This window comes from Manacus candei, unplaced genomic scaffold (genome assembly GCF_025592945.1).
Source record: "Manacus candei isolate 608988 ecotype Guabito, Panama unplaced genomic scaffold, ASM2559294v1 h1tg000031l, whole genome shotgun sequence".
NCBI classification, from domain to species: Eukaryota; Metazoa; Chordata; class Aves; order Passeriformes; family Pipridae; genus Manacus; species Manacus candei.
Window position 1 is genome coordinate 712,012 of NW_026138079.1, and position 20,679 is coordinate 732,690.

A 20,679-nucleotide genomic window follows, 5' to 3' on the forward strand; every position below is an offset into this window, starting at 1 on the left:
CTCCTGTGCTGGTTCCCACAGGGAAATGGAGACCTTGCTCTCTCCAGCTCCCTGACAGGAGGGTGCAGTGGTGGGGGGGATGTCGGGCTCTGCTGCCGGGGAACAAGGGACAGGAGGAGAGGGAACGGCCTCCAGCTGTGCCAGGGGAGGCTCAGGTTGGACAGGAGGAGGAATTTCCTGCTGGAAAGGGTGGTCAGGCCTTGGCAGGGGCTGCCCAGGGAGGTTTGGAGTGCCCACCCTGGAGGTGTCCCAGGAAGGCCTGGCCGTGGCACTCAGTGCTCTGGGCTGGGGGACAAGGTGGGCATGGGGCACAGGGGGGATCCATGGGCTGGGAGGGCTTTTCAGCCCCAGGGATCCTGGGATTCTATAAACTGTCTCTGCAGACACAGCAAGGACTGAGCAGCAAATGAAGAGTTGGCATCAGCAGAGGTGTTTGTCTTTTATCTGAAGTAAATGGAGATGCAAGAGCAGAGGGGGAGGAGCCACCACAAGCTGTGCTGGGCAGAACCCCCAGGGCAGCTCCAGAGCCCCGGGACTGGGGGACAACAGGGAACAGACCCTGAACCTGCCCGGTGCTGGACTCCCCCCTGGGCAGGGCCCCACCCCAGTACCTGTGCCAGGTGTGTGACACGGTGTGTGTGCCAGGTGTGTGACATGGTACCTGTGCCAGGTGTGTGACACGGTACCTGTGCCAGGTGTGTGACATGGTACCTGTGCCAGGTGTGTGTGACACGGTGTGTGTGACACGGTGTGTGTAGCAGGTGTGTGACACGGTACCTGTGCCAGGTGTGTGACACGGTACCTGTGCCAGGTGTGTGACACGGTGTGTGTGACAGGGTACCTGTGCCAGGTGTGTGACACGGTACCTGTGCCAGGTGTGTGACACGGTGTGTGTGACAGGGTACCTGTGCCAGGTGTGTGACACGGTACCTGTGCCAGGTGTGTGACACAGTGTGTGACAGGGTACCTGTGCCAGGTGTGTGACACAGTGTGTGTGACAGGGTACCTGTGCCAGGTGTGTGACACGGTACCTGTGCCAGGTGTGTGACTCGGGCCCTGCAGGACCGCGCGGGGCCGCCGGGGGGCACAGCGGGACCGGCTGACGGGGGGACCCCGACCCGAACCCCCCGTGTGCCCCCGGGGCTCTGTCCCAAACCTCCCCAAAACTCCCCAAATCCCCACCACGGGGCAGAGCTCGCGGGGGGGATCGGGCAGGTCCTGGCGTGGGTTTCACAGCCCAGTCCTTCCTGGGACACCTCCGGGCTGGGCACTCCAAACCTCCCTGGGCAGCCCCTGCCGAGGCCTCACCACCCTTTCCAGCAGGAAATTCTTCATCACGAATGGGAGGCACTGGAGGGCCCTGTTTAAACGAGGGTGGGTGCTCGGGGAGCCTGGGGTGGCCACCGGGCTCCCACGGCAGGTCCTGAACAGAACCTTCCTGGGAAGTGAGACATTTGGAGGTGGGCACAGGGGGGACAGGATGGGAGGAACAAACAGGGGCGTTGGGATCGTTGCTGGTGCATTCCCGGGAGCTCTGTGCTCAGGCTCCAGAGCCGCTGGGGGCTGACCCGGCCCTGGGGGGGGTCACCTGTGCCTATTTTGGGCTAAATGCTGAGGAGGTCCTGAGCCAGGGACTCTGCTGGTTTCCCCCAGGAATCTCTCTCCAGGTGCCCAGTGGCCATTCCCGGGGCCGGGAGCACCGGCAGGACCTCGGTGCTCTGAGGGACTCGGGCTCTGGAGCCTCCTGGGCTGAGCCCGAGGTGGCCACTGGGCTGCACTGCTGCCCACGGATCCTCCCCCGGCCCCTCGCCTGCCCCTCGCCCAGGTAACGGAGGGTTGGGAAGAGCTCACACAGGGCAAGGGGGAGTTTTAGCGGGGGGTGTGGAGGGAGGGAATCCTGATATCCCTGGATGAGCCTTTGGAATTACTCGCTCGGAAGTAACAGGGAATGAAAATAAAAGGAGGATTTAGTGAAGACTTCAGTGTCTTCAGGGGAGACACGGAGGGGCTGGAGCGTGTGCAGGGAAGGGAAGGGAGCTGGGAAGGGGTTGGAGCAGCAGGAGGGGCTGAGGGAGCTGGGGGGGCTCAGCCTGGAGAAAAGGAGGCTCAGGGGGGACCTTCTGGCTCTGCAACCCCCTGACAGGAGGGGGGAGCCGGGGGGGGTCGGTTCTCTGCTGCCAGGGAACAAGGGACAGGAGGAGAGGGAACGGCCTCAGGCTGTGCCAGGCTCAGCTCGGGCACAGGGGGGACTCCATGGATTGGGAGGGCTTTTCCAACCCCAGGGATGCTGGGACTCTGTGATCTCTCCTCCCACAACATCTCCAGCAGAGAACGCTGGAGGGAAAGGCTTGAAGTTCAAACGTCTTTTTTTTTTTTTCCCCCCTGGGTGTGACCATTTTTACACACTCAGAGGAACAGTTTATAGGACCCCACACGTCCTTCCAGCGTTGATTCCCAACCAAACACAAACCCACCCCAGGCCCCAGGTACAAACCCACCGGAGAAGGAAATGAGGAGCTGAAACACAGACTGAGGGTGAGCAAAGCACCACGTCTGATGGAGCAGGGGGAGCTCCAGAGAGAAGGAAGGTTCCCAGCTGCAAGGGCCTCACCTCTGTGCTGGAGGAGGAATTTCTGGAATTTTTCAGTATTAATAAGCCACAGTAAATGAATATAAATCTTGTACACGCTTTGGGTTCCATTCACAGAGTCTGTCAGGAGTAAAATCACTAAAAAACCCTGGGAAAAAAGTGTCAAGACCTGTTGTGATCCTGACTTTGTCACAATCCCTGCAGTCAGGGCTGGGGACACACACGGCTGCTGATGCTGTTCCTACTCCAGTGTCGTATCAATTCCTTGCACTTCACACAGCCTTCATCAGCTCAGCTCCTCATGTGAAAACAACTTTTCCATTTCATTCCATCAGATTAATTTAATGGGGTTTTGAAGCCTTTTCTCCCTTCTAAGATGAAATCTCATCTTTTCCCTATTTACTTGTCAGGGGTAAATAACAACACAATAGTAGGGATTGTGGCAAAAGCAATGAATTGTGAGAATTTGGGAAGAAATGTGGGAGATTTTAGTTGGAATGATGTTTAAATTTGTTAATTTTTTAAAATTATTTCCTAGGAAGTTCATACAGAACTGTATTGTTTAGTCTAATCTAAACCTGCTCTATCTCAGTTTGAGGCCATTTGCCCTTGTCCTGTCACTCCAAATCCCTCTCCACCTTCCCTGGAGTCTCCCTTCAGGCTCTGCAGTTAATGGATATGTGGCCCTGAAGGATTTGGCCTCTGGCACTTGGGGGGGTGATGCTTCTGCATCCTCTGGTGCTGGAAACAGAGAAACAGAGAAAGCTCCGAGCTGAGCCCTGAGATCAACAGGGGGATGTCCCGTGTCATATTCCATTTATTGCAATAAACTTGATATCTCCTGATGATCATGGAATTTGGACTCACTGAGGCTGGAAAAGCCCTCCCAGCCCATGGATCCCCCTGTGCCCCATCCCCACCTTGTCCCCCAGCCCAGAGCACTGAGTGCCACGGCCAGGCCTTCCTGGGACACCTCCAGGGCTGGGCACTCCAAACCTCCCTGGGCAGCCCCTGCCAAGGCCTGACCACCCTTTCCAGCAGGAAATTCCTCCTCCTGGCCCACCTGAGCCTCCCCTGGCACAGCTGGAGGCCGTTCCCTCTCCTCCTGTCCCTTGTTCCCTGGCAGCAGAGCCCGACCCCCCCCGGCTCCCCCCTCCTGTCAGGGGGTTGCAGAGCCAGAAGGTCCCCCCTGAGCCTCCTTTTCTCCAGGCTGAGCCCCCCCAGCTCCCTCAGCCCCTCCTGCTGCTCCAGCCCCTTCCCAGCTCCGCTCCCTTCCCTGCACTCTCCCAGCACAGCAGATCTGTGCTGGTGCTCCCAGCCAGTGCCATAATTGACAGTTACCAGGAAGCCCCACAATTATCTAAAGTGCTGCCCTGGCAGGGGGAGGTTGGAGAGGTGCCAGACGAGGACCCCGATGTTCCCCATCAGACTCGCAGGCGACGCCTCCTTTCAGCCCGTGGGGACAATGAGAGCAAACGACAAAAGCATTTGATCTTATGTGTGTGGTCTTCATCAAATTAGCAAAAAAAAAAAATCCTCGGAGGGCAGGGGGAGAGTTAAAGAAATGTATTTTTAAAGGGACCTTGAAAGAGGGTCCTGTGAATGGCGCCCGACCGGGCAGTTTGCAGAGAACTCGGGGCAGTCATGACGAGTTCTTGTTTTTAGCTTTGGTACCCAGCCCTAAACCACTGAGATTTCCTGGAAAGACTTGTTACTGTGAAAGCAGGAGCTGTCTGAGGGTCCCAAGTGCACCATCCCAAAGTGTAGTCCCCACACTGCTGTTTATACGAGGAAACTGGTGACAGCTCTGCTGGGTTTGGGGTGTTTTCCTCTCTTTTACATGAAAAGTAGGTTCCATTAGTATGTGCAATAATTCCAGCTGCTCCTGCCGAGGTAGGAGTGACCTGGCACGGGGGCTGTTCCCTGCTTGTTTTCATGGCACTCTTTAGAGCTTTTTTGCATGAATGAAGAAGATAAACAGTGATGGGTAATTTGAAAAAAGGTGCTACAGGTGTTCTCTGTGCAGTGTCCTGCAGAGCATTTTACTCCTAACCAACTCTACACATGCTGGGGCTTCTCTTTTTTGAAATTAAATCTAATTAGTTCACTTATTCTACAGGCAAAAAAACCATCTAATGAACATGCAGTGGGCTCTGGTGCTGCAAATACAAATGGGAGGTCGTGTGCAGAAATGAAATCACTGTTTAAAATGAATGATGGTCACACTGATCTTTTCCTCATCCTTCTGGGGAGCAAATTCCTGCCCCAAACAGCAGCAGCCACTCAGATCTCCCAGCTGTGCAGGTGAAGTGTCAATGTCACCACTCACACAATAAAAATGAAATTAAAACATTTTATTTCTTCCACAGGCTCCAGCCAAAAAAGCTCTTGAGTAGCTCTCCAGCAAAAGAGATGGCAGAGGAGAGGATGATTTTCCCAGTTTCAAAGTATATGGAATATTTGAGTGTTATCCCCTTTTGTCATCTAATTATGAGAACCAAAGGCTCCCCCCTTTTCCAGTCTCACATTTGCATTTATAATAACATGTTGCCATGGCAAAAATCTTATAATCCTTGACTTCTTGGATGAAAACACATCCTTATAGGAATATAAGGAGGGGGAAAAAAGACCAAGCAGAGGCAGCAGCACCCAGGTTTGTCCCCCTGCTGCCCCAGGTCCCTCCTGCTGCTCGGTGGCCCCGGGGCTGGTTTGGCTCAGTGACACTCCGGGAGCACGAGGGGCTGGAGTGTCCCCCGGGGGGACAAAGCAGGGCTGGATGTGTCAAAGGGAATGAGGCCACAGAAAGCTGGAGGAGCTGCCCATTGTCCCCTGCTCGTGCTATTAAATGTGGGATTAGGGAGGAAACAGCCCCCCGGCTCATTGGGCCCATTCAAGAGGGGCTTGTTCCCAAATTTTGTGACAAGGGTGGCTTCTATTGAGAGCCCCAGCTGATATCACCCCCCACACAAAGGGGCTTCAGGGGGTTAATTAAAGCCAGGTAATGGGAAGAATGGAGAGCTGACACTTCCCAGATGCCACCGTGGATCCAGGGCAGGAGCAGGGGCACGGGGCAGGAGACACGTCCCCACTGCCACCAGGGTGGCACGGGGCTGGGCTGGCACTGGGCTGGTTTTAGGGTGAAGCTGAACACTGGCAGTTGCTTCCCTTTCTCCTGCCAAGAATGGTGAGCAGGACTGTTCCCCAACCAGCCCCCGAGGGATCAGCAACAGGGATCAGCCCCCACCAGCCCCAGAGAATCCCAGATGGTTCCCCCCAGGATCTCGTGGGAATCTCACTCCTCACTCAGGATACAAAATGTCCCCATCCCTGGAAGCGTCCCAGGCCAGGTTGGACGGGGCTTGGAGCACCCTGGGCTGGTGGGAGGTGTCCCTGCCCATGGCAGGGGTGGCACTGGGTGGGCTTTGAGGTCCATGTCCTTGCTGGGCTGTTCCCAGGGCTGGGGCAGCTCTGCAGGGGGGTCTCACCTGAGGGGGCAGAGGGGCAGAACCCCCCTGCCCTGCTGCCCATGCTGGGGGTCAGCCCAGGATGCTGTTTGCTCTATTAAGCTTGTTTTCCTTATTAAATTTATCTCTGTAAACCAAAGTACCTAAACCCAGAACAAAACACTGCTGTCAATGCCAACAGAAAAGGTTTGCCTTTGAGGTCCCATTTCTTTTTCCCTACCAGTTTATAATGATTGTTATTTCTGTAGAAAGCTCCTTTTTTGATCTTTGCAGGGAATTGAGCACTGAATCAGCAGCCCCAAACTTTTCTGATAATGCCACTGTTTACAGAGCCAGTCCTTTTTGTGGTGCAGCTGCTGAAGGACTGTGGAATTATAGAATATCTTGAGCTGGAGGGACCCCCAAGGATCACCCAGTCCAAGCCCTGGCCCTGCCCAGGACACCCCAACACTCCCCCCTGTCCCTCAGAGCCTTGTCCAAACCCTCCTGGAGCTCTGGCAGCCTTGGGGCCGTGCCCACTGCCCTGGGGAGCCTGGGCAGTGCCCACCACCCTCTGGGGGAAGAACCTTGTCCTGAGATCCATCCTATCCACAGGTAACTGCTGTTGCTGCACATCCCCCCTGGAATCAGGGCCTTGGGGGCTGCTGGTGTGGGAGGGAGGATCCCACCTTTTCCTGCAGCTCTTTCCAGCAGGTCCTGGGGATGAAGGGGCAGCTGTGGTGGCCTTGCCAGGGGGGTCTGATCAAAGCCTTGGAAGTTGTTTGGATAAAGAGGATTTGCTGAGGTCCAGCAGAGATGGGGTAAAGGCTGACTGAATAAAGCACAGGAGGCACCAGGATGATCCCAGGGCTGGAGCAGCTCTGCTGGGAGGAAAGGCTGGGAGAGCTGGGATTGTTCAGCCTGGAGAGGAGAAGCTTTGGGGTGACCTGATTGTGGCCTTGCAGGGCCTGAAGAGGCTCCAGGAAAGATGGAGAGAGACTGGGGACAAGGGATGGAGGGACAGGACACAGGGAATGGCTTCAAACTGGCAGAGAGTAAGTTTGGATCAGATATTAGGAAGAAATCCTTCTCTCTGAGGGTGGGGAGGCCCTGGCCCAGGTTGCCCAGAGAAGCTGTGGCTGCCCCTGGATCCCTGGAAGTGTCCAGGGCCAGGTTGGACGGGGCTTGGAGCACCCTGGGCTGGTGGAAGGTGTCCCTGCCCATGGCAGGGGTGGCACTGGGTGGGCTTTGAGATCCCCTCCCACCCAACCCAGTCTGGGATTTCACTGAAAACAGAAAATTACTGCAATAAGAAGTCAAGGATTAGAATTTATAATTCCAGAACTGCCTCTGAGCCTAAAACATCCCCACCAGAGCCAAACCCCAGTTCTTTCCCTGACAAGTGTGTCAGGCCTCCCTCCTGCTTGGCCACAGCAGGGTGGGGAAATTCAACCCTGCACCAGAGTGAAGAACAGGGAAAGCCAAGGTCTTGCCTTCAGTCCAGGGGGAAAAATCATCTCCCCTGGCCTTTTTTTTCCAGCCAATGGTGCAGGGAGGGAGGAGGAAAAGGGTCTTTTGGAGGCTCTTTTTCATCTGAGAGTGAGTCGGCAATTAAAGCTGACTCTGCTCATTCATTAGATCACATTAGAAACCCCGGCAAAAGTGGAGGGGGAACTCTCTAAACAAATTTGGGGCCCTGTCCCCTCATTCATGGACAGTTATGAGCCGTCAATGTGCTCAATTTGGGCACTAACTGCTTCTGAAGTACAACCATATGGTTGCGTTAAAACATCTTTTTTCGTGCTTAATTTGAGGCAGTGATGGCCCCTAATCAGCCGCGCGGATGAGCCCCCTAATTGATGAATAATGAGTCACGTGCTCCCCCTGATTGCAGCATCACCGAATTAATGCTGTTAATCAGCGCACGGGCCGGTGGCGGGGCCGAGGTTCGTTCATGGCCCTGCAGGTGGAGGGGCTGAGGGGCTGAGGGGCTGAGGAGGGGCTGGGGGGCTGAGGGGCTGCTCCTCTCCCGCTTTTCCTGGCACGGAGAGCACAGGGAGAGCTCCAGCGGGACCCGCGGGACTGGCCTTTGACAGGGAGGGGAGGAAGGGCTCAGCTTTGCCCTCCGGTGTCACCACCAGGGTCGCTGTCCCGGCTCCTCATGGAATCCTGGAATGGTTTGGGTTGGGAGGGACCTCAAAGCCCATCCAGTGCCACCCCTGCCATGGGCAGGGACACCTTCCACCAGCCCAGGTTGCTCCAAGCCCCGTCCAACCTGGCCATGGACACTTCCAGGGATCCAGGGGCAGCCACAGCTTCTCTGGGCAACCTGGGCCAGGGCCTCCCCACCCTCCCAGCCAGGAATTCCTTCCCAATATCCCATCTATCCCTGCCCTCTGGCAGTGGGCAGCCATTCCCCCTTGTCCTGTCCCTCCAGGCCCTTGTCCAGTCCCTCTCCAGCTCTTCTGGAGCCCCTTCAGGCCCTGCAAGGGGCTCTCAGCTCTCCCTGGAGCCTTCTCTTCTCCAGGCTGGACTCTCCAGCTTGTCCTGATTACGCAGGAGAAGCAAAGCAGGACAGAGATGTCCCTGTCCGTGTCCAGCTCCACATTTCTGCCCCCCCCTAGATTTTACTGATCCTCCGAGTTTGTTCTGCCTCTGCTGCCATGGCTGTTTGCACACACAGGGATGGAGTTCTACAGGAGTTTTGGAGTTCTACAGGAATTTTGGAGTTTTCCAGGAATTTTGGTGCCCCCAAATCTGGATTCCAAGCACCACGAGGAGAGCTCAGGTGATCTCCTTTCCCCCCTAACCTCCAGGACGGGATGTCACTGTGGGGGATGTTCAGGGCACTTTCCTGACCAGACCCTGCACCTGCCAGGAGAAGACTTTGCTCCATTTCTAAATTAATGTCCTCGCTCAGATCAGGGCAGAAACGGAACTTAAAGCAAAATTCTAAAGTTACATTTAATCAAAGAACATACTTGTGTGCTGGCACTTAAAATAAGTGAAAAAAAAAAGTCAATAATGATTTGTCTGGTGTTCATTAGAACACTGAAACGTTTGCACTGGGTTATTTTTCCATTGCTACCTCTGAGCCTTTCATACAGAGGCTGAATTGATTATCCCTATCTGTCAGAAGCATCCAGCTCTGGCATTATTGACCTCATACAGTTAATTGCACAATTATCTTTCAACTCTGCAATGAAGTGCCGCTTATTCTTATGTTTTGAATTTTAAAAATCTTACTGTTGAACTCCTGTGCGTGGACCTTTCGCTGCAGCTGAACAAAAATCCCTGTTTTCCCCTCTTCCTCGCACTAACAAACATAACACGGCCACCCTGGGCTCTGCTGTATTTCCATTTTCAGTGGCAACAGGGTTCCCCCCTGGCCTGGCAGCACAGAAACAGTCCCTGTGCTGGTGGAGCTGCCTGGTGGGCTCAGGGAGTGACAAATGAGAAGGGAAATCTGCACCAAGAGGGTGTGGGTGCTTTCAATTAAAAGGTGAAAAGCTCCACACCGGCGTGGGAAAGTGTTCCAAGGGAATTGTGGTGACCAGGGCAGGGACTGTCCCCTGTGCTGGCACTGCTGAGGGACCTCCAGGGCTGTGTCCGGGTCTGGAACCTCATGGAAGGGAGACCTGGAGGGGCTGGAGCGTGTGCAGGGAAGGGAAGGGAGCTGGGAAGGGGCTGGAGCAGCAGGAGGGGCTGAGGGAGCTGGGGGGGCTGGAGCAGCAGGAGCTGGGATGGGGCTGGAACAGGAGCTGGGATGGGGCAGGAACAGGAGGAGCTGGGATGGGGCTGGAACAGGAGCTGGGATGGGGCTGGAACAGCAGGAGAGGCTGAGGGATCCGGGAAGGGGCTGGAGCAGCAGGAGGGACTGAGGGAGCTGGGATGGGGCTGGAGTAGCAGGAGCTGGGATGGGGAAGCAGGAGCTGGGATGGGGCAGGAACAGGAGGAGCTGGGATGGGGCTGGATCAGCAGGAGCTGGGATGGGGCTGGAGCAGCAGGAGCTGGGATGGGGCTGGAGCAGCAGGAGCTGGGATGGGGCTGGAGCAGCAGGAGCTGGGATGGGGCTGGAACAGGAGCTGGGATGGGGCTGGAACAGGAGGAGCTGGGATGGGGCTGGAACAGGAGCTGGGATGGGGCTGGAGCAGCAGGAGGGGCTGAGGGATCCGGGAAGGGGCTGGAGCAGCAGCCTGGCTGTCCCTGGAGTGTCCAGCCTGAGTGTCCAGCCGGGGTGTGGAGGCCAAGCCATCCTGCCCCATTCCTGCCCCATTCCTGCCCCTCTCCTGCCCCTCTCCTGCCCCTCCGCAGGGAAGGGGTTCCCGCCCGGCCCGGGTGGGGCCGCTGCGCTCAAATTATTTCAGACACGTCCCAGATTATCCGTGTTTGTTCCCGGCGAACCATATTCATGGGGCTATTTGGGGGCTTTGTGGAATGACGGTCATTATGTGATATCGCAGACAGCTATTATTGCTGCTCCGGCTTTAATAAATGCCTGGTAGGTTTAATAAAACTGATCCAGATTTAAAGTGTCCCTCTGGTGATAAATCACCTGGTAAAAATTGTCCAGTCTACTCCTGCTCCGGGGTTTCTGCTTAGTTCCATTCACCGGGAGAAATAAGTCCCCCTGCCCTCTGGAAATCAAGCTGTTTCCATCTAGTTCAGGCATAGCTTCTGAACAAAGGAGTTCATAAATCTAAATAATTACAGTTAATGATTAATGCAATTAAAAATGTAAAAAATATTGGAAACAGTTTTAGTCAGCAGGTATTAAAAGTCGTCGAAATGAATGCTGCAAATCCCCGAGATCTGAGAATTAACTCAATCAGGCTATTTTAGCGCTTTGGAAAGAGAAAGGGGAGAAGCAGCTCGGGAGCTCCTGGCCAGAGCAGGAGCCTTTGCCAAATGTAGGTGCTTCCCAATCCACCTTCTGCTTTCTTTTTTTTTTTTTTTTCCCTTTTTCCTTTTTTTTTTTTTTTAGGAAGGAAACAACTCCTAAAACAAACTAATTTTTGGTGGTTTTCTTCCCTTGGCAAACAGTCCGAAGCGCGGTGGGTTTGTCCTTACGAGCGCGGGCCATTGAGGAGCCCCTAAACCCACATGCCCCCGCAGTAACTGTTTGTGTGCCGGGCTGGTTGTCAGCCCCGGCCAGCGCCGGCCACTCAGTCCTTTGTCCGGGGCCGGCCCGAACCGTAACCCGGGCCGGGGGCTCTGGGAGAGCTAAACCTTCCTGCCCCCGCTGTATAATGACCAGACTGTTTCATTAGGGAGGACAATTCCCCCGCCGAATCCAGCCCAAACAACTTATTTCACAATTTGTGAGCGGAATTAAGTGGGGGGACGGGGGAAGGTGAGTGGCACACAATGGGCGGGGGGACAAGAGCCCCCGGCCCGGCCCCGAATGCAGATCAGCGGATTAGGGGGTCCCCGGCACCAGGTCAAGTGTCTCGAGGGGAGCTGATAAACACCCCAAACCTGACAACAGATTTTCCTTTCTTCCTGCCCCACTTGTTAAGTGCCAGAGCAAATCTGCTGAATGGCGGCGGAGTTTACTTAGGGGCCTTTTCTTCCCGAAGACACTCTATCCATTTTCTGAAGCCCGTTTCAGGCGGGCTCCGGAATAAATTTGCTGTGCATCCCGCACAAAAAAAAAAACCCCTCGGCCCTCCCCCCTCGCCGTCTTAACCACCGCCTTTGTCTCAAGGTGTGTGAACAAGGGGGACGAAATCTGCGCTGAGAAAAGCCAGATCGAGTCCCCTCTGCGGATTAAGTCGAGCACTTTGAAGATCGTCTGAATGACTGACTTTTCATCTTTTAAAAAAAAAAAAAGTTGTGTGGGGTTGTTTTTTTTTTCCTTGGAGACGGTTCTACTTTCAAATAAACATAATAAACATATTTTTTTCCCCCAGTATTTTCACCAAAATGCCAATTGTCGGGGTGAGAGTCTGGCAGGGGATTCTCTTACAGAATCCTCGTAGCTTTGTCAGGGTCACCTGTCACAGCTCCCACTGGGGACCAAAGGGAGGGGGCTCTGCCAGGAGGGCGTGAAAGGAATCTGAAATATTGAAAATCTGAGCCACCTCGTGCTGTAGATGTGACCCAGGGGCTCTGGAGGGTGGCACAGACAGCAGGAACCCGCAGGTGTCCTGCTCCGTGGGGCACTGGAGAGCCTGAGCTGGAGAGTGGCTGGACCACGACGGTCCCTGAGGTCCCTTCCAACCCAGGCCATTCCATGATTCCGTGATTCCACGGTTATTTACCCTGGGGATGGGGCCGGGGAGGGTGGGGACAGCAGGTGACAGCAGCCTTTGAGCTGTGTCACTGCTCCCCCTGCTCGTCCCTCAGCCCTTCCTGCTGCCTCTGCCCTCCCGGAGGCTCCATCGCGGGATGATCCTGGTGTGGGATGATCCCGGTGTGGGATGATCCTGGTGTGGGATGATCCTGGCGTGGGATGATCCTGGTGTGGGATGATCCTGGTGTGGGATGATCCTGGCGTGGGATGATCCCGGCATGGGATGATCCTGGTATGGGATGATCCTGGCATGGGATGATCCTGGTATGGGATGATCCTGGCATGGGATGATCCCGGCATGGGATGATCCTGGTGTGGGATGATCCTGGCATGGGATGATCCTGGCGTGGGATGATCCTGGCGTGGGATGATCCTGGTGTGGGATGATCCTGGCATGGGATGATCCTGGCATGGGATGATCCTGGTGTGGGATGATCCTGGCATGGGATGATCCTGGTATGGGATGATCCTGGCATGGGATGATCCCGGCTCCCGGGAGCCAGGGGGGCTCATTCAGTCCTAGGTGACAGTCACACCGGGGGCCAGCTGGCAAAGGCAAGGGGGGGAAAAGTCCTGATGCATGAGCAGAGCTCCCAGGGGGCTCCAGCCTCCAGTCCTGAGGTTCTTCTTGTCCTCACCCTCCCCACTGCTGCTCATGGCAACTCTCCCCTCTGTCAGGGTGCAGCCATTCCCCCTGTCCTGCCACTCCAGCTCCTGAGGAACAGTCCCTCTCCCATTCCTCTGGAGCCCCTTCAGACACTGGAAGGTGCTGAGAGGTCTCCCTGGAGCCTTCCCTTCTCCAGGCTGGACAGCCCCAGCTTTCTCAGCCTGTGTGTCCACAGGGATGTTTCCTTTCCTCTTCTCCCACAGGAGATGCACTTTGGGTCGAAGGGAGGTGGCACAAACCCTGTGTTTGGCAGTTAAACCTCCTGTGCTGTCTGCAGGTCCTGCCACCCCTGTGGTTATTGACAGGAGCAGTGCCAGCCACCCCCAAAACTGCTGCCCTGGGCTCCAAGAGCACTTGTGCTTCATGCAATGGTCTGCAGCCATACATGGGTAAGGTTAGATGGGATATTGGGAAGGAATTCCTGGCTGGGAGGGTGGGGAGGCCCTGGCCCAGGTTGCCCAGAGAAGCTGTGGCTGCCCCTGGATCCCTGGAAGTGTCCAAGGCCAGGTTGGACGGGGCTGGAGGCTTTGGGGCTGTAGAATCAGTGGTGGCAGGAGCAGCCAGGGTGCCAGGGCCAGGCTGGCACTGCTGCTGTGCTGGGCCATGCAGCAGTCACAGGGAATGGTAAGGCCAGGACTTGCTGTTTTCCATGGATCCAGGGACAAAGGGAAGCAGGAGCAGAGGGTGTGCAGTGGTTACACAGGAGCTGGGAAGTGACCTACAGCTTTAGGGAAAATTCACAGGGTTTCTAGACTGAAATGCAGCTTCATCTCCTCATTTATTCAGTACAACTTGTTTTCCCAAAGAGAAAATGATGAGCGAGTCGGTCTGACTCTGATTCCTCATCTTACAAGTCCTGTGAGGAGCAGCTGAGGGAGCTGGGAAGGGGCTGGAGCAGCAGGAGGGGCTGAGGGAGCTGGGGGGGCTCAGCCTGGAGAAAAGGAGGCTCAGGGGGGACCTTCTGGCTCTGCAACCCCCTGACAGGAGGGGGGAGCCGGGGGGGGTCGGGCTCTGCTGCCAGGGAACAAGGGACAGGAGGAGAGGGAACGGCCTCCAGCTGTGCCAGGGGAGGCTCAGGTGGGACAGGAGGAGGAATTTGCTGCTGGAAAGGGTGGTCAGGCCTTGGCAGGGGCTGCCCAGGGAGGTTTGGAGTGCCCAGCCCTGGAGGTGTCCCAGGAAGGCCTGGCCGTGGCACTCAGTGCTCTGGGCTGGGGGACAAGGTGGGGATGGGGCACAGGGGGATCCATGGGCTGGGGGGGCTTTTCCAGCCCCAGGGATCCTGGGATTCCTGTTCTGGTGTGACACAAGCACAGGGGTGCTCTGGAGCCACCAAACCCCCCTGGCAGGGTGGCCCCTGTGCCCCACGTGCCAGGGCAGGGGCTCAGCAGGAGCTTCCCCGAGCAGGGCTGTGGAGGCTCCTCCGAGCTCAGTCCCAGCAGACCCGGGGAGGAGGTTCAGCAGCAGAGCAGGTTTGGTGGCTCCCAGTGGCCTGACCTTGGCGACTGCATCGAGGCAAAGCCATTAGAAGAGCTCAGCCTTTGATGGGGAGTGTGAGCTGCACACAGGTCACAGCACATAATGAGATAAACTTTCACTTGAAACTAATTCTTGAGCTTATTATGCTGTAATAGCTTTGGGAAAATCACTTTGCATGGACATATTGCGTTCTCGGAGGTACAGCTAAGCCAAAGAGGTTATTTTCCTCTTCATTTCCAAATGCACCAACTTTAAAGGACACTTTCAGGGATTAGAAAAACATGTTTTGGTTAAATCGTGCTACCCACGTCGAGGCTGTGTGTAATTAAATTCCATCACTGAGATTACCAATTATTAGATTATATATGTATTTTTAAACCAGCAATTGTGACAAGGGGCTGCACGAAGAAACCAGCAGTATGTGCAAAGAATCACTAAATAACTGATAAATAGGCTTAAGTTATTTAAACTGGCATCCCAAGTAGCTTAAGCAGTATGTTTTGTATCATCTAAATTTCCAAATACCTGGAGTATATTTGTAAACATGGCAATCTAACATTTTGCTGAGCAGCACATTCACATTCAAATTAGCATAAATGAGGATTTAACAGCTGATTGCACAGTGTGAATGATAGGAACTAATTGTCAGAGAGGGAGAGTGGTGAGATGATGGTCCTGTGGCAGGAATGGGATACCTTGTGGGACCGGTGGGAAGGGTTTGGGGATGCCTGTCTGGCTCTGGGGAGGGGAATGTGGCCGAGGGGCAGCAGGTGAAGCCCTGTCCTGCTCCCCCTCCTTCCTGGAGCCCAGCAGAGCCCAGCAGGGCTGGTGGAACTCCCCAGCACTCCCAGGGCAGGGGCTTTGCTGCTGCCTGGGGGCTTCAAAAAGGAAAAGGGATTTTGGAGAGGCCTGGCTTCCCGTGTGACCAAACTCTGGCAGTGCCAACCCAGTCCTCTGAAAACAAAATAATGGGAATTTGGCTTCTTTTGGGTCCTGAATCCTTAAATTTAAAATATGTGCTCTGGGTGTGGCCTCAGGCACGTCCAGGGGTGGTTGCAGCAACAAAGCACTGAGCTGGTACAGAGAAATTCTGAAAGCCCTCAGATTGAGGCTTTTCTTGGCAATACCCCAGCACAGCTCAGCAGAAATTAATTGTTCTTGCAAAAAGCAGAGGCTGAATCAGTGACATTAACCCAAAATGTCCTCCCAAAGGGAAGATCTTCAGAGGTGACCAACGTGCCCCCCACACAAGCTGCTGTGGATGAACAGTTCTGATACCAAACCCATCCTGTTGATGGGTTGAATTGCACCTTTTTCCTTGGAGTGTTATGTCCCCTGGAAGGATCTGTGAAGACAATCCCAGGTCACACCCATCAGAGCCCACTGGGATGAGGGAGAGGAGCAGCCCCAGGGTTTCACAGGCTGGGGCTGCCCCAGGACCTGCCCTGCAGTCAGGGGTCCCCACCCCTCCAGTGCCAGGGCAGGGGGCAGGGGGTGACCCTTTGAGACCTCCCTGGAGACACAGACAAGAAAGCTGGACCCAAATCCAGCCTGGAATGGGCCCTGAGCAGCTGGATCTAGAGGGTGGCATCCTGAGGATGGGAGGGGTTGGAGTGGGATGAGCTTGTCTGGGAGCTGGGAAGGGGCTGGAGCAGCAGGAGGGGCTGAGGGAGCTGGGGGGGCTCAGCCTGGAGAAAAGGAGGCTCAGGGGGGACCTTGTGGCTCTGCAACCCCCTGCCAGGAGGGGGGAGCCGGGGGGGGGTCGGGCTCTGCTGCCAGGGAACAAGGGACAGGAGGAGAGGGAACGGCCTCAGGCTGTGCCAGGGGAAGTTTAAATTGGACATCAGGAAAAAATCCTGTACAGAAAAGAGTTGCCAAGCCCTGGCACAGGCTGCCCGGGGAAACGGTGGAATCACCATCCTTGGAATGTTCAAAAAATGTGGGAAGTGGCCCCTGGGGACACGGGCCAGTGGCAGGTGTGGCTGTGCTGGGACCTGTTTGACTCCTTGATCTCAGAGGTGTTTTCCAACTGAAATGATTCTGTGATCCCAAAATGCACAGTATGCAAAGGTTTGTGTCACTGTCCCGGAGGGGAGGGCTCTGTGTCCCCAGTGCCCTGCTCTGTCCCTCCTGCTGGAAACAGGGGCCAGGACCTGGCCCCAGAGCAGGGGAAGGGAAGCCAAGGGGCAGGGTGGGGGAGCAGAGCCTCTCCCAGCACTGCTGAGCACCAGAACGGGCACAGGGCTGGGCTCCCACCCCCAGCGCAGGGGGAGCATCAATCAGGTGGAGTGGCCACCCCATAACTCTGCTGCCCACGGGGTGCTGCCAGCTGCCATCTGCAGCAGCAAGGAGGGCTGGAGCCACGGGGTGAGGCTGACACTGCTCTGGGGGCTTTCAAAAGCAACAATGGCAGCACTCAGAAGTGAAGGAGGGAGCCTTGACTTATTTAGCCCCCAAGCCCCCCTTGAAAACAGCGAGAACCAGCTCCTTTGTGGGGCTGAATGGGTGCAGTAAATCTTGATGCTTTTCTTTTCCACGTCCAGGAAGCTCCTCCTTCGTTTGTCAGCCCCTGAACCATCCCAGAGCCGTGGCAGCACCTTGTGCCGTGCCCACAATAAATCACTTTGTGCACACTGGGTTTGCTGTGCTCCTAATCTCCTCTGTATGTTTATGATGTCCAGCCTTATTAAGGGCTTATGGCCTTATCTTCATTTTCCCTCAATCCAGATGCTTGTAATGATATTCATTCCCATTATTTTCCCAGCTGTACCTTCTCTTGCTGGTTAATCTTCATTTCCATGGAGTTTAACAAGGGGTGCGTGGCTGTGCACAGACTTCTTGGTAACTCCAGAAAAAGGAAAAAGAAGTCATGTTTCATCTTCCCAGATTCTGTAACAGCACTGTGGAGAGCTGGAATCCTCCCAGCTGGATACAACCAGTGGGAGAGAGCCAGGGGAGCAGCAGGACAACTCCACCCCAGGCCAGGGCAGGGACACTCCAGTGGAGAGGAGCAGGAACCACTTTACACAGCTCTTGTTATCTCAACAGCAAAGGCATTTAGATAACCCCAGAATCCCAAAATCCCAGACTCACTGGGGATGGAAAAGCCCTCCCAGCCCATGGATCCCCCCTGTGCCCCATGCCCACCTTGTCCCCCAGCCCAGAGCACTGAGTGCCACGGCCAGGCCTTCCTGGGACACCTCCAGGGCTGGGCACTCCAAACCTCCCCGGGCAGCCCCTGCCAAGGCCTCACCACCCTTTCCAGCAGGAAATTCCTCCTCCTGTCCCACCTGAGCCTCCCCTGGCACAGCCTGAGGCCGTTCCCTCTTGTTTCAGAAGGACTCAGGCTTTGGTGTTGCAGCCCATCCTCATTTCTTTAGGGATAACCCTGAAGGTTGGAGCCTCCCAAGGGGGTTCAGACAAACAAGCTGTTCTCTCCTGGAGGGCTCACACTGCACCAGGAGGGTGGATTCTCACTCAGCAGCTGCTAAGGTTTAAGATACACTGTTCCCCTCCCAAAAAGGGAATGGTCATGGCATCACAGAGTGATTTGGGTTGGGAGGGACCTCAAATCCCATCTCATTCCACACCCTGACCCTTCCACTAGCCCAGGATGCTCCAAGTCCCATCCAACCTGGCCAACCAACTTCCAGGGATCCAGGGGCAACCACAGCTTTTCTGGGCTTCTCTAAACATACATATTTTTTGTAGAAAAGGCAGGTTTTGTTTTTAGATGGGAGGAAAACATCATCTTTTCTTCTCTCCTCATTTCCAGGGACCGTTCTGATGGAAAAGAAATTGTGAAGGAAAAATAACCCCCAAGGTTTTCATGATCTTTTAAATCCACAGCTGCAAAGAAGACTGAAGGATAAAACACCTTGGGGAGTGGTACTAATTGGAGGTGCTTCCTTTTTCTTCCCTTCTCCAGGTAGGATGAGCCAAGAATTCCAGTTTGCTTCTCTATCCTGTTGAATTTGGGGAGGTTTGTCCCTTCTTTGTGTCACGGTGTTACCATGACCCACATTTCAGCTCCTGGGCTCCACAGAGCTCTGATCCAAACCCAGTGGAGTCTGTCTCTTCCTTCTCCCTCGGGGCAGGAACGGGAAGAATAATTATCAGCTGGATGGTTTTATTCTGTGCAGAGAAGAGAACCCGAAAGCACGTTTGAAGAGGAGTGCTGGTGACACCCAAGTGGTGAGAGGACAGGGCTCAGGGCCATCTGCCCTGGCTGTCCTGACATCTGCTGCCCTGCCTGGCCACTGTGAGGAGCAGCACGAGGGGCTGCTAATGACTGGGGGCAGCGTTTGCAGGCCTGGCTCCCGAGCAGGGGTCAGTGCAGTGTCCATTCAGCCCCAGCACACTGAGCACTAAATGCATGACCCCAGCCAGAGTTCATGGCACAGACACAGCTCTGGGCCACGACCCCAGGAGCAGCTCAGCCTGTTCTGTGGGGACAGGGAGGCATCGAGTTACCCACTGGAATAAAGTTACCAGAGTTACCCACTGGAATAAAGTTACCAGAGCTACCTATTGAAATAAAGCTACCAGAGTTACCTACTAGAATAAAGTTACCAGAATTACCTCCTGGAATAAAGTTATCAGAGTTACCTACTAGAATAAAGTTACCAGAGTTACCTGTTGGAATAAAGTTACCAGAATTACCTCCTGGAATAAAGTTACCAGAGTTACCCACTGGAATAAAGTTACCAGAGTTACCTACTGGAATAAAGTTACCAGAGTTACCTACTGGAATAAAATTACCAGAATTACCCACTGGAATAAAGTTACCAGAATTACCTATTGAAATAAAGTTACCAGAGTTACCTACTGGAATAAAGTTACCAGAATTACCTCCTGGAATAAAGTTACCAGAGTTACCTGTTGGAATAAAGTCACCAGAATTACCTACTGGAATAAAGTTACCGGAGTTACTTACTGGAATAAAGTTACCAGAATTACCTGTTGGAATAAAGTTACCAGAGTTACCCACTGGAATAAAGTTACCAGAATTACCTATTGAAATAAAGTTACCAGAGTTACCTACTGGAATAAAGTTACCAGAATTACCTCCTGGAATAAAGTTACCAGAGTTACCTGTTGGAATAAAGTTACCAGAATTACCTACTGGAATAAAGTTACCGGAGTTACTTACTGGAATAAAGTTACCAGAATTACCTGTTGGAATAAAGTTACCAGAGTTACCTACTGGAATAAAGTTACCAGAATTACCCACTGGAATAAAGTTACCAGAGTTACCTACTGGAATAAAGTTACCAGAGTTACCTACTGGAATAAAGTTACCAGAGTTACCCACTGGAATAAAGTTCCCACCTCGGGCTGGGTGTGCCCAGAGAGCAGCAACTGCTGCCCTGCAGAACGGGAGGGTTTCTGAGGGAGAGCCACAGCAGCACCCAAATATGCAGAGTTTTGGGGCCAACTGAGCTTTTCACCTGCAAGAAGCAGCAGTTCAAAGGCTGGAGGCAGAGTGGCCTCGTCTGGGATGTCAGCTCCACATCCAGGGAAGGTGGGATATGGAGCTCCACATCCAGGGAAGGTGGGATATGGAGCTCCACATCCAGGGAAGGTGGGATATGGAGCTCCACATCCAGGGAAGGTGGGATATGGAGCTCCACATCCAGGGAAGGTGGAAAGGGGCTGGGGGAGGAATGCTGGGAGCAGAACTCCCCCTGAGGTGGGACAAAGACTTCCTGACTGCTTTGTTGGGAGGTTTCTGCAGAGGGTGGCACAGAGGATGTGTGATTCATCTGCAAACATTTGGCCATGTTTCTCATTCCTGCAGGAGGGTGGATGTGGCTGTTTGAAACCAGGACCACCACTGGAAAGGGGGATGGCACTGAAGTCCATTTTTAAGGGATGGATAAATCTATTTTCAGATCTTCCTCTCTAGGGCACTGCTATCTGGCATCTTGTTTCAACAAGCAAAATAAACCCACCAAACCTTTCGGGAGCTGGAGTTTGATGATCCTTGGGGGTCCCTTCCAACTCAGGATATTCTGTGATTTCACAGTGTAGGGAAGATGTGGAAAATTACCCAAAACAATGGGAGCCTGCTTGGGAAGGGGGCAGGGAAGTGCCTCGTGGATCAGGGTGAGCATCAGATCCTGGGCAAAAGAAACAATTAATGAAGAGACAAGAGGAGAGTCTGGTTTTGTGTCATAACCTTGAGGCAAAAAGTCATTATTTCCCC

General features: G+C 54.3%; 2 long non-coding RNA genes across 3 annotated transcripts in view; one reads left to right on the plus strand and one right to left on the minus strand.

Annotated features, from left to right (window-relative positions):
* Positions 1 to 20,679, minus strand: part of LOC127472701 (uncharacterized) — a 250,451-nt gene that overhangs the window by 24,417 nt on the left and 205,355 nt on the right. The window lies entirely within an intron of this gene.
* LOC127472700 (uncharacterized) overlaps positions 13,397 to 20,679 on the plus strand; it is a 140,608-nt gene continuing 133,325 nt past the window's right edge. Inside the window, exon 1 of the long non-coding RNA XR_007905105.1 lies at positions 13,397 to 13,448. This is a non-coding gene — a long non-coding RNA (uncharacterized LOC127472700). The remainder of the gene's footprint in view (positions 13,449 to 20,679) is intronic.